General features: G+C 42.0%; 1 protein-coding gene across 5 annotated transcripts in view; it reads left to right on the plus strand.

Annotated features, from left to right (window-relative positions):
* Positions 1-1870: 1870 nt before the first annotated feature.
* USP18 (ubiquitin specific peptidase 18) overlaps positions 1871-10055 on the plus strand; it is a 30645-nt gene continuing 22460 nt past the window's right edge. For 3 of the 5 annotated variants that reach the window (XM_010860567.1, XM_010860566.1, XM_010860563.1), the window contains exon 1: positions 1871-2096. The gene's annotated coding sequence lies outside the window, so the exon portion shown is untranslated. Of the gene's footprint in view, positions 2140-10055 lie in introns of all 5 variants that reach the window. The other 2 variants (XM_010860564.1, XM_010860565.1) reach the window with 2 other exon arrangements.

The raw sequence follows: 10055 nt of genomic DNA on the forward strand, positions 1-10055 counted from the left end.
GAGTACAGCAGGGCTGTATGTTGTCACCCTGCTTATTTAACTTATATGCAGAGTACATCATGAGAAACGCTAGACTGGATGAAGCACAAGCTGGAATCAAGATTGCTGGGAACAATATCAATAACCTCAGATATGTTGATGACAGAAAGCGAAGAACTAAAGAGTCTAGTGATAAAAGTGAAAGAGGAGAGTGAAAAAGTTGGCTTAAAGCTCAAAATTCAGAAAACTAAGATCATGGCATCTGGTCCCATCACTTCAAAGCAGATAGATGGGGAAAAAATAAAAACAGTGACAGACTTTATTTCTTTGTGCTCCCAAATCACTGCAGATGGTGATTGCAGCCTTGAAATTAAAAGACGCTTGCTCCTTGGAAGAAAAGTTGTGACCAATCTAGACAGCTTATTAAAAAGCAGAGACATTACTTTGCCAGCAAAGGTCCATCTAGTCAAGGCTATGGTTTTTCCAGTAGTCATGTATAGATGTGAGAGTTGGACTATAAAGAAAGCTGAGCGCTGATGAATTTATGCTTTTGAACGGTGGTATTGGAGAAGACTCTGAGTCACTTGGACAGCAAGGAGATCCAACTAGTCCGTCCTAAAGGAAATCAGTCCTGAATGTTCATTGGAAGGACTGATGCTGAAGCTGAAACTCCAGTACTTTGGCCACCTGATGCGAAGAACTGACTCATTGTGAAAAGACCCTGATGCTGGGAAAGATTGAAGGTGTGAGGAGAATGGTGTGTTGGTTGGATGGCATCACTGAGTCAATGGACATGAGTTTGAGTAAACTCCGGGAGTTGGTGATGGACAGGCAGTCCATAGGTTGGCAAAGAGTCGGACACAACTGAGCAACTGAGCAAGTTGTCCATTTGTCCTTGAACCTTAACTTCTCTGCATGCCCATCTGGTGAGCCCCTAGTTTCAGCGACCTGGCATTTCATATGAAGGGATGGCAGTGGGAATTAGGGTTAAGACCCTCTGGAATCCTGGCTTCACCCCTTGTAATCTTGTGACCTTAGTCAAGTCACTTGGCCTCTTTTTTTTTTTAAGGTTTTTTTTTTTTGATGAAGGCCATTTTTAATGTGTTTTATCATTTCTGTTTTATGTTTTGGTGTTTTGGCCGTGAGGCATGTGGGATCTTAGCTCCCCAACCAGGGAGACCAGGGACCAAACCAGACCCCCTGCTTTGGAAGGGGAAATCTTAACCACTGGACCATCCGGGAAGTCCCACTTAGCCTCTCTGGAAATTAGTATTCTCGCCTATAAAACTGAAATAAAAATGGGGCCTCTACTAGGAACCTGTCATATAGACTGAATTAGGTTTAGAGCTTAGTAGGGAGCCTGGCATTTCTCAGGGACCCAGTGTACGTGAGGTGCTAAGGTGGAACAGTTCACTTTCTGTTCCCCACCAGCTCTGCGTCACAGCGGGTTCCCCGAACCAGCCCCCGTGCCGCCCCAGGGGTACCAGAGGACAGCGGGCTACGTCTTGCATCTATCTACCGTATGTCATCGAATCTACAAGCCATCCAATTTTAAGATACCCAATTTAAGAAATTACATCATCGCTTCAAGAAAGAAAAAAAATGCTGTCACGTAATAACGAAATGCCAAACGACTGTAAAACACCTCCAAATGACTATGGAGATCTTAAAATGTCCAAACAAGAGCTTATGCTAGGAACCAGTTTAGGCCTTGTTCTGCAAACCGCGCGCAAGTTTAAACACGAAACCAACTGCGGAGGCACGGACTTCGAGCTCAGGAGCGCTTCCTCCGCTGAGTTTCGCTTTCAGTTCGCAGGAAACGAAAGCCTAGGGCCAGGGTAGGGGCGGGGACGGGGCGGGGACGGGGCGGGGACGCGGGTGTGGGCGGGGACAGGGGTGCTGGTGAAAGGGCGCCCGGTGAGCGGGGACCCAGAGGGCCAGAAGTAGGGGACCGAGGTGAGTAGGGAGGCGCGGGGACAGACGCGGGGACCGAAGTGGACGGACCGGGCGTCGCCCGCTGCGCCAGCCCCGCAGCCTCCTGGAGGGCCCCACACTGTGGCTGTACTTACCCCGCATTCGACTTGGCAGCGCGGGTCTGACGCTTCGCGGCTCTTAAGGCAAGTTTGGTGGTACTTACTGGAAACTTTCTCTCTACGGAAGGTAAGGCGGGGCTCTGCTCATTGCCTCGTGGATACTGACAGGATTTATTTGGGTTCCGCGGATTATAATAATGGTCTGTATTCATTAATAGGTGTATTGGATCGATGCAGTTTTCCCACTCTGATGTACTGATTGAGACTTTTTGCATGACTTTAATTAAAGAAGAAATGGCAAAACTGTCGAAGCTTGTAAGAAAAATTCCAAAAAATGCAGACAAATCTGTGAGATAGAAATAAGGTTTCTTTTAATCGTTAACTCGCTATCATTTTATTGGATACCTTACCAGAAATTTTTATATGTACAACTCCAAAATTGCTCTGTAAGTTTGCTTTCCCCCCACCTAACAGTATATTATAGACATGTTTCTATGGCAAGAGATAGGGTAGGTCCACCTCATTTTAAAAACTGGTGAAAAATATGAGAGGTACGTCTTTCTATTTAAACATTCCATGGACATTTAGGTTCTTTCCCGTTTTTACTGGTATGGATGATACAACAGTATCATTTATAGTCATAGTTGTGCAAATATATGAGCATATTTGTGGAGAGTTCCTATAAGTAGAATTGCTGGGTCAGTGGCATACAGACTGAGAAATTTTAAAGATTTTGTTAAATTGTGCAAATCAGAATATTTTAGTCTGAAGTTAGACCTTTAAACCTAAAACTCTATTCTATGACCCCTGAAAATCTGGACTTAAAGCGTTTTGAAAATTAAAGCAGAGCCTTCACTTTCATGCTTTACGGCATTGAGGTAGCTATACTTTGAAATCGTTGAAATAGGGGCACATATTTAAATTATTTCTTTTTGGTGGCTCAGACAGTGAAGAATCTTCCTGCAATGCGGGAGACCTGGGTTTGATCCCTGGGTTGGGAAGATCCCCTGGAGAAGGAAATGGCAACCCACTCCAGTATTCTCACCTGGAGAATTCCATGGACCTAGGAACCTGGTGGGCTACAGTCCATAGTATCACAAAAGAGTCAGACATGACTGGGTCACAAAAGAGTCAGATATGACTGAGCGACTGACACATACTTTGCATTTGGTGTCACACTGTGAGGGTGAGGTGGGGGCTTCAGCCTGGACATTTAGGAGGTCTGCTGTGCTCATAGGAACCAGACAGGCCATCAGCTAACAGGTACACAGCTCCATCCTGGTTTTTGGATCTCTATCAAGGAACTGGAAAAAAAAGAAACTTAAATTTTTTTTTTAACCAATAAAAATTCATTGCACAGTATAGATGCTTTTATATTAAATATGGTGATGAGCTTGCAAAGAGGTTTCATCTGGAGTGCTTCAGTCTGTGTGCCCAGCGCATTACCATTACTGGAGAAGCACACACAAACATGAAATATGAGATCTGAATCTGTTGCCATGATGGGTTTGATTTGGACTGTGAGGCTTGCATCACATTCCAGGCATGTAGGTTTTGTTCCTCTTTGGGCATTTAAGGACGGATTTGGTTTTCCTTGCAGAGAGTCTAGTAGTGAGTGAAGAGCCCAGTTAGAGCCCCGGGCCAGCCCAGGTTTCCTACATTGGGTCTTACGCTGTTTCTCTGAAGTCTCCGGTTGTTTCTGTGGCAACAATGGTGCCTAGTCTAAGCCAGCTGTTTCTGTCCTCCACATCTCCCATTTATAAGCGTGAAACTTTTAGGAAGAGTGGGTTAAGTTAGTTTTGTTCTTTGGAACCTAAAATTTTATTAAATAGGAGACTATTTTTCAGAGCAATTTTAGGTTCACAGCAAAAGTGAGTACACAGAGTTCCTATATACCTCCTGCCCCTCCAGCCTCCTCCACTGTAAACAGTTTGTTACAATTTATGAACATAGGTCGTTATCATCCAAAGTCTGTGCTTTACATTAGGGTTCATTGTTGTGTGCATTCTATGAATTTTGACAAATGTATAATGGCATGTATCCACCATGTGTCAGACAGAATAGGAATAGTCTCACTGCCCTAAGAATCCTGTGTTGGAGCCCATTTTTCAGTCAGGCATTGAGTTTGAAAATTCAGCATCGTTAAAATATTCCTCAAAATATATCCATTCTCCTTTCCCCCGTCACCACTTGCTTAGCTCACTTTCCCCATCCTTCTCAGATCTTTAAGTTTCGCTTTCCTCTTTTTTTTTTTGCCCCACCTACCTGTCTCCTCTGTGACTAGCTCTGAAGTTTCCCTCCTCTCTCTTGCTCTTTGGGATCTGGCCTCTCACCTCTCCAGATGATACCTCCACTGGGTTTTACTGTCTTATTTTCAAGGTCTGGCAGACTGCAAAGTAATGTCTCTGGAAAACAGGCTGATCCCTTCCTACTGTTTCATCAGATTTCCTTCGATGTGGTCTCAAAGTCCTAGGTTTTGCTCATGGAATTGTCAACCGCCATCATTTCTCTGTCAGTTTAACTTTCCTAGGCTGATCCTCATAAGGGGAACAACTGTTTATGACTATTGAAAATATTTACTAAGAAAAGAGAGAGTGTTATCTGAGCCATTTAACATGAGCCTGTTAATTATGCCACTTATATTTAGCATTTTCTGAGTTTATTATGTTCTCCTCCCTTCACCTTTTATAAAAGGATTGAGAAAAAATTGTAAAACTTCTCATTCCTAATTCACTAATTTTTTGGATCTTAGAATAGAAACACTATTGCTAAGAAGGACTCCCTTAAAAGATTTTAAATCTATGCCTTATATGATTTATTGCTTGTTTAAACTCATATTAATTGTAAGAAATTAAGAGAAATAATCCAGGGAAAGACAAAAATTGTTTGTAACCAATTGGAATTACCCTTTAATGACATTTTTGATATATTTTGTCTCAGTCTTTTTTTCTCTATGTGTGTAGTTATGTTTTATAAAATTGAGTTCATACTATGTAATTTGTAAAATAAAGAAAATAGGCTGTAAAAATGAATTGTGGTGAACAGTCTTCACATAGATCTTTGTATGGATCTCTATTTCTTGAAGCCAGAGTCCTGGAGCAGAGTCGTGTTAACCAGTAGTCTTTCAGCTAAAAGTATCAGGAACCCATTTCAGGCTAATTTTAAAAAGAGCAGAGGGGATTCTGAGTGGAGACCTCTGGGGGCAGGCATCTGGAGGCTGGGTTGGTCCAGGGCATCAGCTGGCTGTCTTGGGACTCTGTCTTCTTCTCCATCTCTTAGTTCTGTTACCTGTCATTGGCCCTTTTCCTTGGCTGGGGTTTTTTCTTCCTGTAGTGGGAAAGATGGTCTAATTTACAATCTTCTGGCCTAAAATCTCATCTAAGAAGTCTAAAGGCTGATTATTATCAGTCCTGATTGGGTTGTGTGACCATTGCAGAAACAGCCACCGTGAGCCCTGTGAGGCCAGGCCTCTGAGCCAGGCAGTGGGTGTGGGCTCCACCCAGTCTTCATAGTCTGAAAGTTGAGAGAGTTTTTGTAAAGAAAAAGTGAGTCTGCTACCAAAAAGTGGGGTACTGGGCTGCAGAAATGACAGCTGTCCACTGGAGTCGTTTTTGAGGTGTGGTGCGCATTGCCAAGTGTGCGCCCAGGCTGACTGTGGTTGTCCACTCCCCGTGGCCATGTGTGGATGAGGAGCTGCTGCTCTGCACCTCGTCTGTGTCTGCCCAGGTGACACTATGAGATCTTCACTGCTGACGCCTTAAATGGAAATAAAGCAGCTGGGAAATCATGCCCCTTTAGGGAGAGCAATACTGGAACTGAACTGAAAACAGTCTTCATGAAATGACTTGAAGGTAGCTGGTCTGCACGCACACCTCTGTGCCGGTGGTCAGCCCCCTGAAGCCTGAACTTGGTCAGTGCTTGTCCAGAATAGCCTCTCAGCCTTAATGCGCCCCTAGGCGCATTCACTCGGGAATCTTGTCAAAATGCAGATTCCAGTCCTGCCTCTTTAACAGACTTCAGGTGGTACTTACGCCACTGGTCCAGAGACCTGCCTTTCTAGTGACAAGATGTTAGACAAGTGGTTGCCAGTATTTTAGCAAAACGAAAGAAAACCTCCCCTTCAGATAAGAATCATACTCTCAATATCCATTAATTGAGAAAACACATTGGAAATTACTACATATTCAGAAAAGCTTTTACACCTTTTGGCAGAATACTAAAGGACTGAATGTTAAATTCAATGTTTGATTACAGGTGAGGCCATCTGCCTCTCGCCTGTGCTGAAATGCACTCCAATTTCAGTACATTGCTGGGGTTGAAGAACGGGAGGATCTTATAGCTGGTGTCCCCTGAGAAGCGTTTGGATTCTCAACAAGGCTTTTAGTGTGGCTACTTCTTCAGTACTTTCCAGTGAACAAACTGCAGGTGCTAAGTTCTGCAAACTACAGCATTAGGGCGTATTTGTGTGAGTGTGTGTGTTATTGTTTGAGTAGCCTTTTAATCACATAGTGTCTGCTATTCAGTAGTGTTTGAACATCTTACAGTAAGTTTGTGACAAAACCATTCCAAAATCTCTGATGAAGGATGGCGAAACTGTCTCGCTGTCTTTCTCTGACCAGGATTTCTTGTTAAATTCTTCTGTGCTATAGTTACCTCCTGGACACATACTGAAGGGTGTGAACAAAACACTGTATGCCAGACCTGCCATATAATTTGTGGGTCCCCTAGTAAAGTAAGAACATGGGGCTCCTTATTAAACAGTTGTGAAGAATTTCAAGACTGCAACAAGGGAGCATTAAACCAAACCGGGCACTTCTGTGTGTGTCTTTGCAGCTACACAGGTTGTGTACTCATCAAGCCAGCCCTGACTATGTCTGTGACTGCCAAACCATTCATAGCCTTCACCTTGTTTGCTCCACTGTTGATGACAACTGTATGACATTGACATTTAAAAAACTGGTTTTCCAGTCTATAAATATTCTTCAATCAAACTTTTTAGGAGAGAATCTGACTGGACTCACCATTAACCCATCATGCTGTTTAAAATAGGCTCTGGTTGTTTCTGCCTGTTCAGATGCTTGGTGTATATGATACAGAAGTAGCACATTTAAAATGATCACTGTTTATTTGATGTGTACAGCAGAATGTAATTCAGAAAATTTATTTCTAGAAACATATTTTCCAGAGCAGGTTGTCCTTAGGATTCATAGTTTAGGTAACTGTCAAAAGTCAAGCGTTTTATTTCCAACCATTGAATTGAGTAACCATCTAAAGTCATCATTCAGACAAGCGTTTTTAACCTCCACAAGTAGAACAGATCTTAAAAAGAGTGCTTGATTCATGTGTATAGTCTGATTTTTGAAGTTTGACAAGTGTGAACAAATTGTGTTTTTGGCATTTGGTTTCTTTTCAGATTTTTTAATATTGTTTCTTATACCTGGATTGAAAAATGATTTATTCTTGATTTTTTTGTAGATATTTTTGGAGTTTTTCCTCCTGATGATAACTGGTAAAACTGATGTTCTGGTTTAAATTCATCTACACAAGATTTGAAGTATTTGCAAAAAAAATAATTTGCAGATATGTTTTTTTTTCTTGAAAGACTCATGACTTAATTGGAATTACATAATTAAAATTTAAATACAATTCTTAGAGATTATTTTGTTTAATATGAGAAGTCTGACATACTGAACAATTTTGCAAAGTGTAGAATTGTTACAATCTAACTCTGTTATTCTAAATTACTTTAAAATTTAATAAAATTGCCTAACATAGCTTTGTAAATCAGCTATATTCCAATAAAAAATTTTCATAAAGTTGTAAGCCAAAAAAGATAAAATATTCTCTGTAAGCTATTTAGCAAACTTATTCACTCTCTTTACTACATGTATTTTCAATTTCTTTTCCTTTTTTAATATTTTAAGATAATTTTATGCATATAATTAGTGGTCCAAACCATTCACTGTTGCAGCATCTTTCTTTTGCAGTGAAAATTATGCTTTAATGTCTCAACATAGAAAGTATATGAGATTCTCTACCCTAAGCTGTGTGGATCATTTGCAACTGGATCTTCAGATATTAACAGTTAATCCAGGTGACCCCCGTTTTTTGTTACACTGGTCACCTGGGTGGTGACCACAATGACCATTCAATCATGTGCCAGTGCAGGGACACCAGGAGGGACACTGAGGTGGGCGTTTGGTGGTTGGGCTCTCAAAGGCTGAGGCCAAAGAGTGGATGGATCTTAGCTGAATAATAATAAAGTGAAGCCATGCTCTGGTACTTCCTACTCCATCTGAAAAATGGAAGTCTTCATACAGTGTTTAGCGTGCGTTTGGATACGGTGCCACTTTCGTCCAGAGCTCTGTCTGTAGATGGGAATGACTGGTCTTTCTGTCCGATCTAGGGTTTGGTATTTTGTCTTTTACTATCTGTTCTTCAGTGTGTGCTCTGGTCTGCCTACTTGGTACTCTGCTCTGCAGTCTGTCTTCAGCCTTTGTCTACACGGTCATTCCCCTGCATCCCACTAGGTGGCAAGGCTGACACACCCACATGATTCGGCTTCTGCTTTTCTCGCTGGAGACAGAGCTCTGAGGGAATCTGCCTTTAAGGTTAGGGTTCTTCTTAATTAAATTAATTAAACTGAGTGTCTTTGGGAAAAATCCTGGGAGTGATCTGTGATTCAGATTTGTCAGCAGTAGGTCAGCTCTATGTTCCCTGCTGGGCTATGCAATGTGAATGACTCCTTCATGCCCATGTCAGACCTGTGTCTTCATGCCTGTGTCTTGTCTCCTCAGACTACTGCCCTTGACTCCAAGTTCCAATTAATTCATTAGCTGCTGCTGCTGCTGCTGCTAAGTCGCTTCAGTCGTGTCTGACTCTATGCGACCCCATAGACGGCAGCCCACTAGGCTACCCCGTCCCTGGGATTCTCCAGGCAAGAACACTGGAGTGGGTTGCCATTTCCTTCGCCAATGCATGAAAGTGAAAAGTGAAAATGAAGTCGCTCAGCCGTTTCCTACTCTTTGCGACCCCATGGACTGTAGCCTACCAGGCTCCTCTGTCCATGGGATTTTCCAGGCAAGAGTACTGGAGTCGGTTGCCATTGCCTTCTCCGATTCATTAGCTAGTGAATTATAAATAAATGTTTATGAACCCCTTTCCCCTAGCTGGAACATTACTGGCAAGTACATGCTTTCTGCTTGTCTCTTCCCTCTGCTTCCCTGTCAGAGGTAATGGCCTTTTTGATCATAGTTATCCATTTAAGAAGCTTTATCTCCTGTGCCCATTGATGCCTGAACAATGTAATATCTCATTTTCCTTGAGTTTGAATTACAAAAGAAATATTATATATTATCTTCTAAGAATTGTCTTTTGACTCAGCACTGTTTCTAAGATTTACCCTTTCCGGACATGTTCACTCAGGTGCAGCTAAGGAGTATAATTTCACTGTGTACATCTATTACAGCCCATGTACTCATTCTTCTGCCTTTGGGTCAAGTGCTTGGATTGTTTCCATGTTTTTGCTGTACAAACAGGACTGATGTGAACTTTCTTGTATATGTCTCCAGGGACGCACGTAAGAATTTCTCTTAAAAATTTTTGGGTCGAAATTAAGTGAAACTAGATGATGCCAAATTGTTTTCCCAAGTGATTGTACCATTTTACACACCCCCCAAGTGGTGTGTAAGAGATTGTATTTATCTACATTCTTTCCAACACTTGGTTCAATCACAAATTTTTTTGGCTGCACTGAGCCCTTGTTACTTGAACCGTGAACTTCCAGATGTTCAAACTGATTTTAGAAAAGGGAGAGGACCCAGAGATCAAATTGCCAACATCCACTGGATCATTAAAAAAGCAAGAGAGTTCCAGAAAAACATCTATTTCTGCTTTATTGACTCTGCCAAAGCCTTTGACTGTGTGGATCACAATAAACTGTGGAAAATTCTGAAAGAGATGGGAATACCAGACCACCTGACCTGCCTCTTGAGAAACCTGTATGCAGGTCAGGAAGCGCAACAGTTAGAACTGGACATGGAA

The sequence above is a fragment of the Bison bison genome, unplaced genomic scaffold (assembly GCF_000754665.1).
Source record: "Bison bison bison isolate TAMUID 2011002044 unplaced genomic scaffold, Bison_UMD1.0 scf7180017864468, whole genome shotgun sequence".
Lineage (NCBI taxonomy): Eukaryota > Metazoa > Chordata > Mammalia > Artiodactyla > Bovidae > Bison > Bison bison.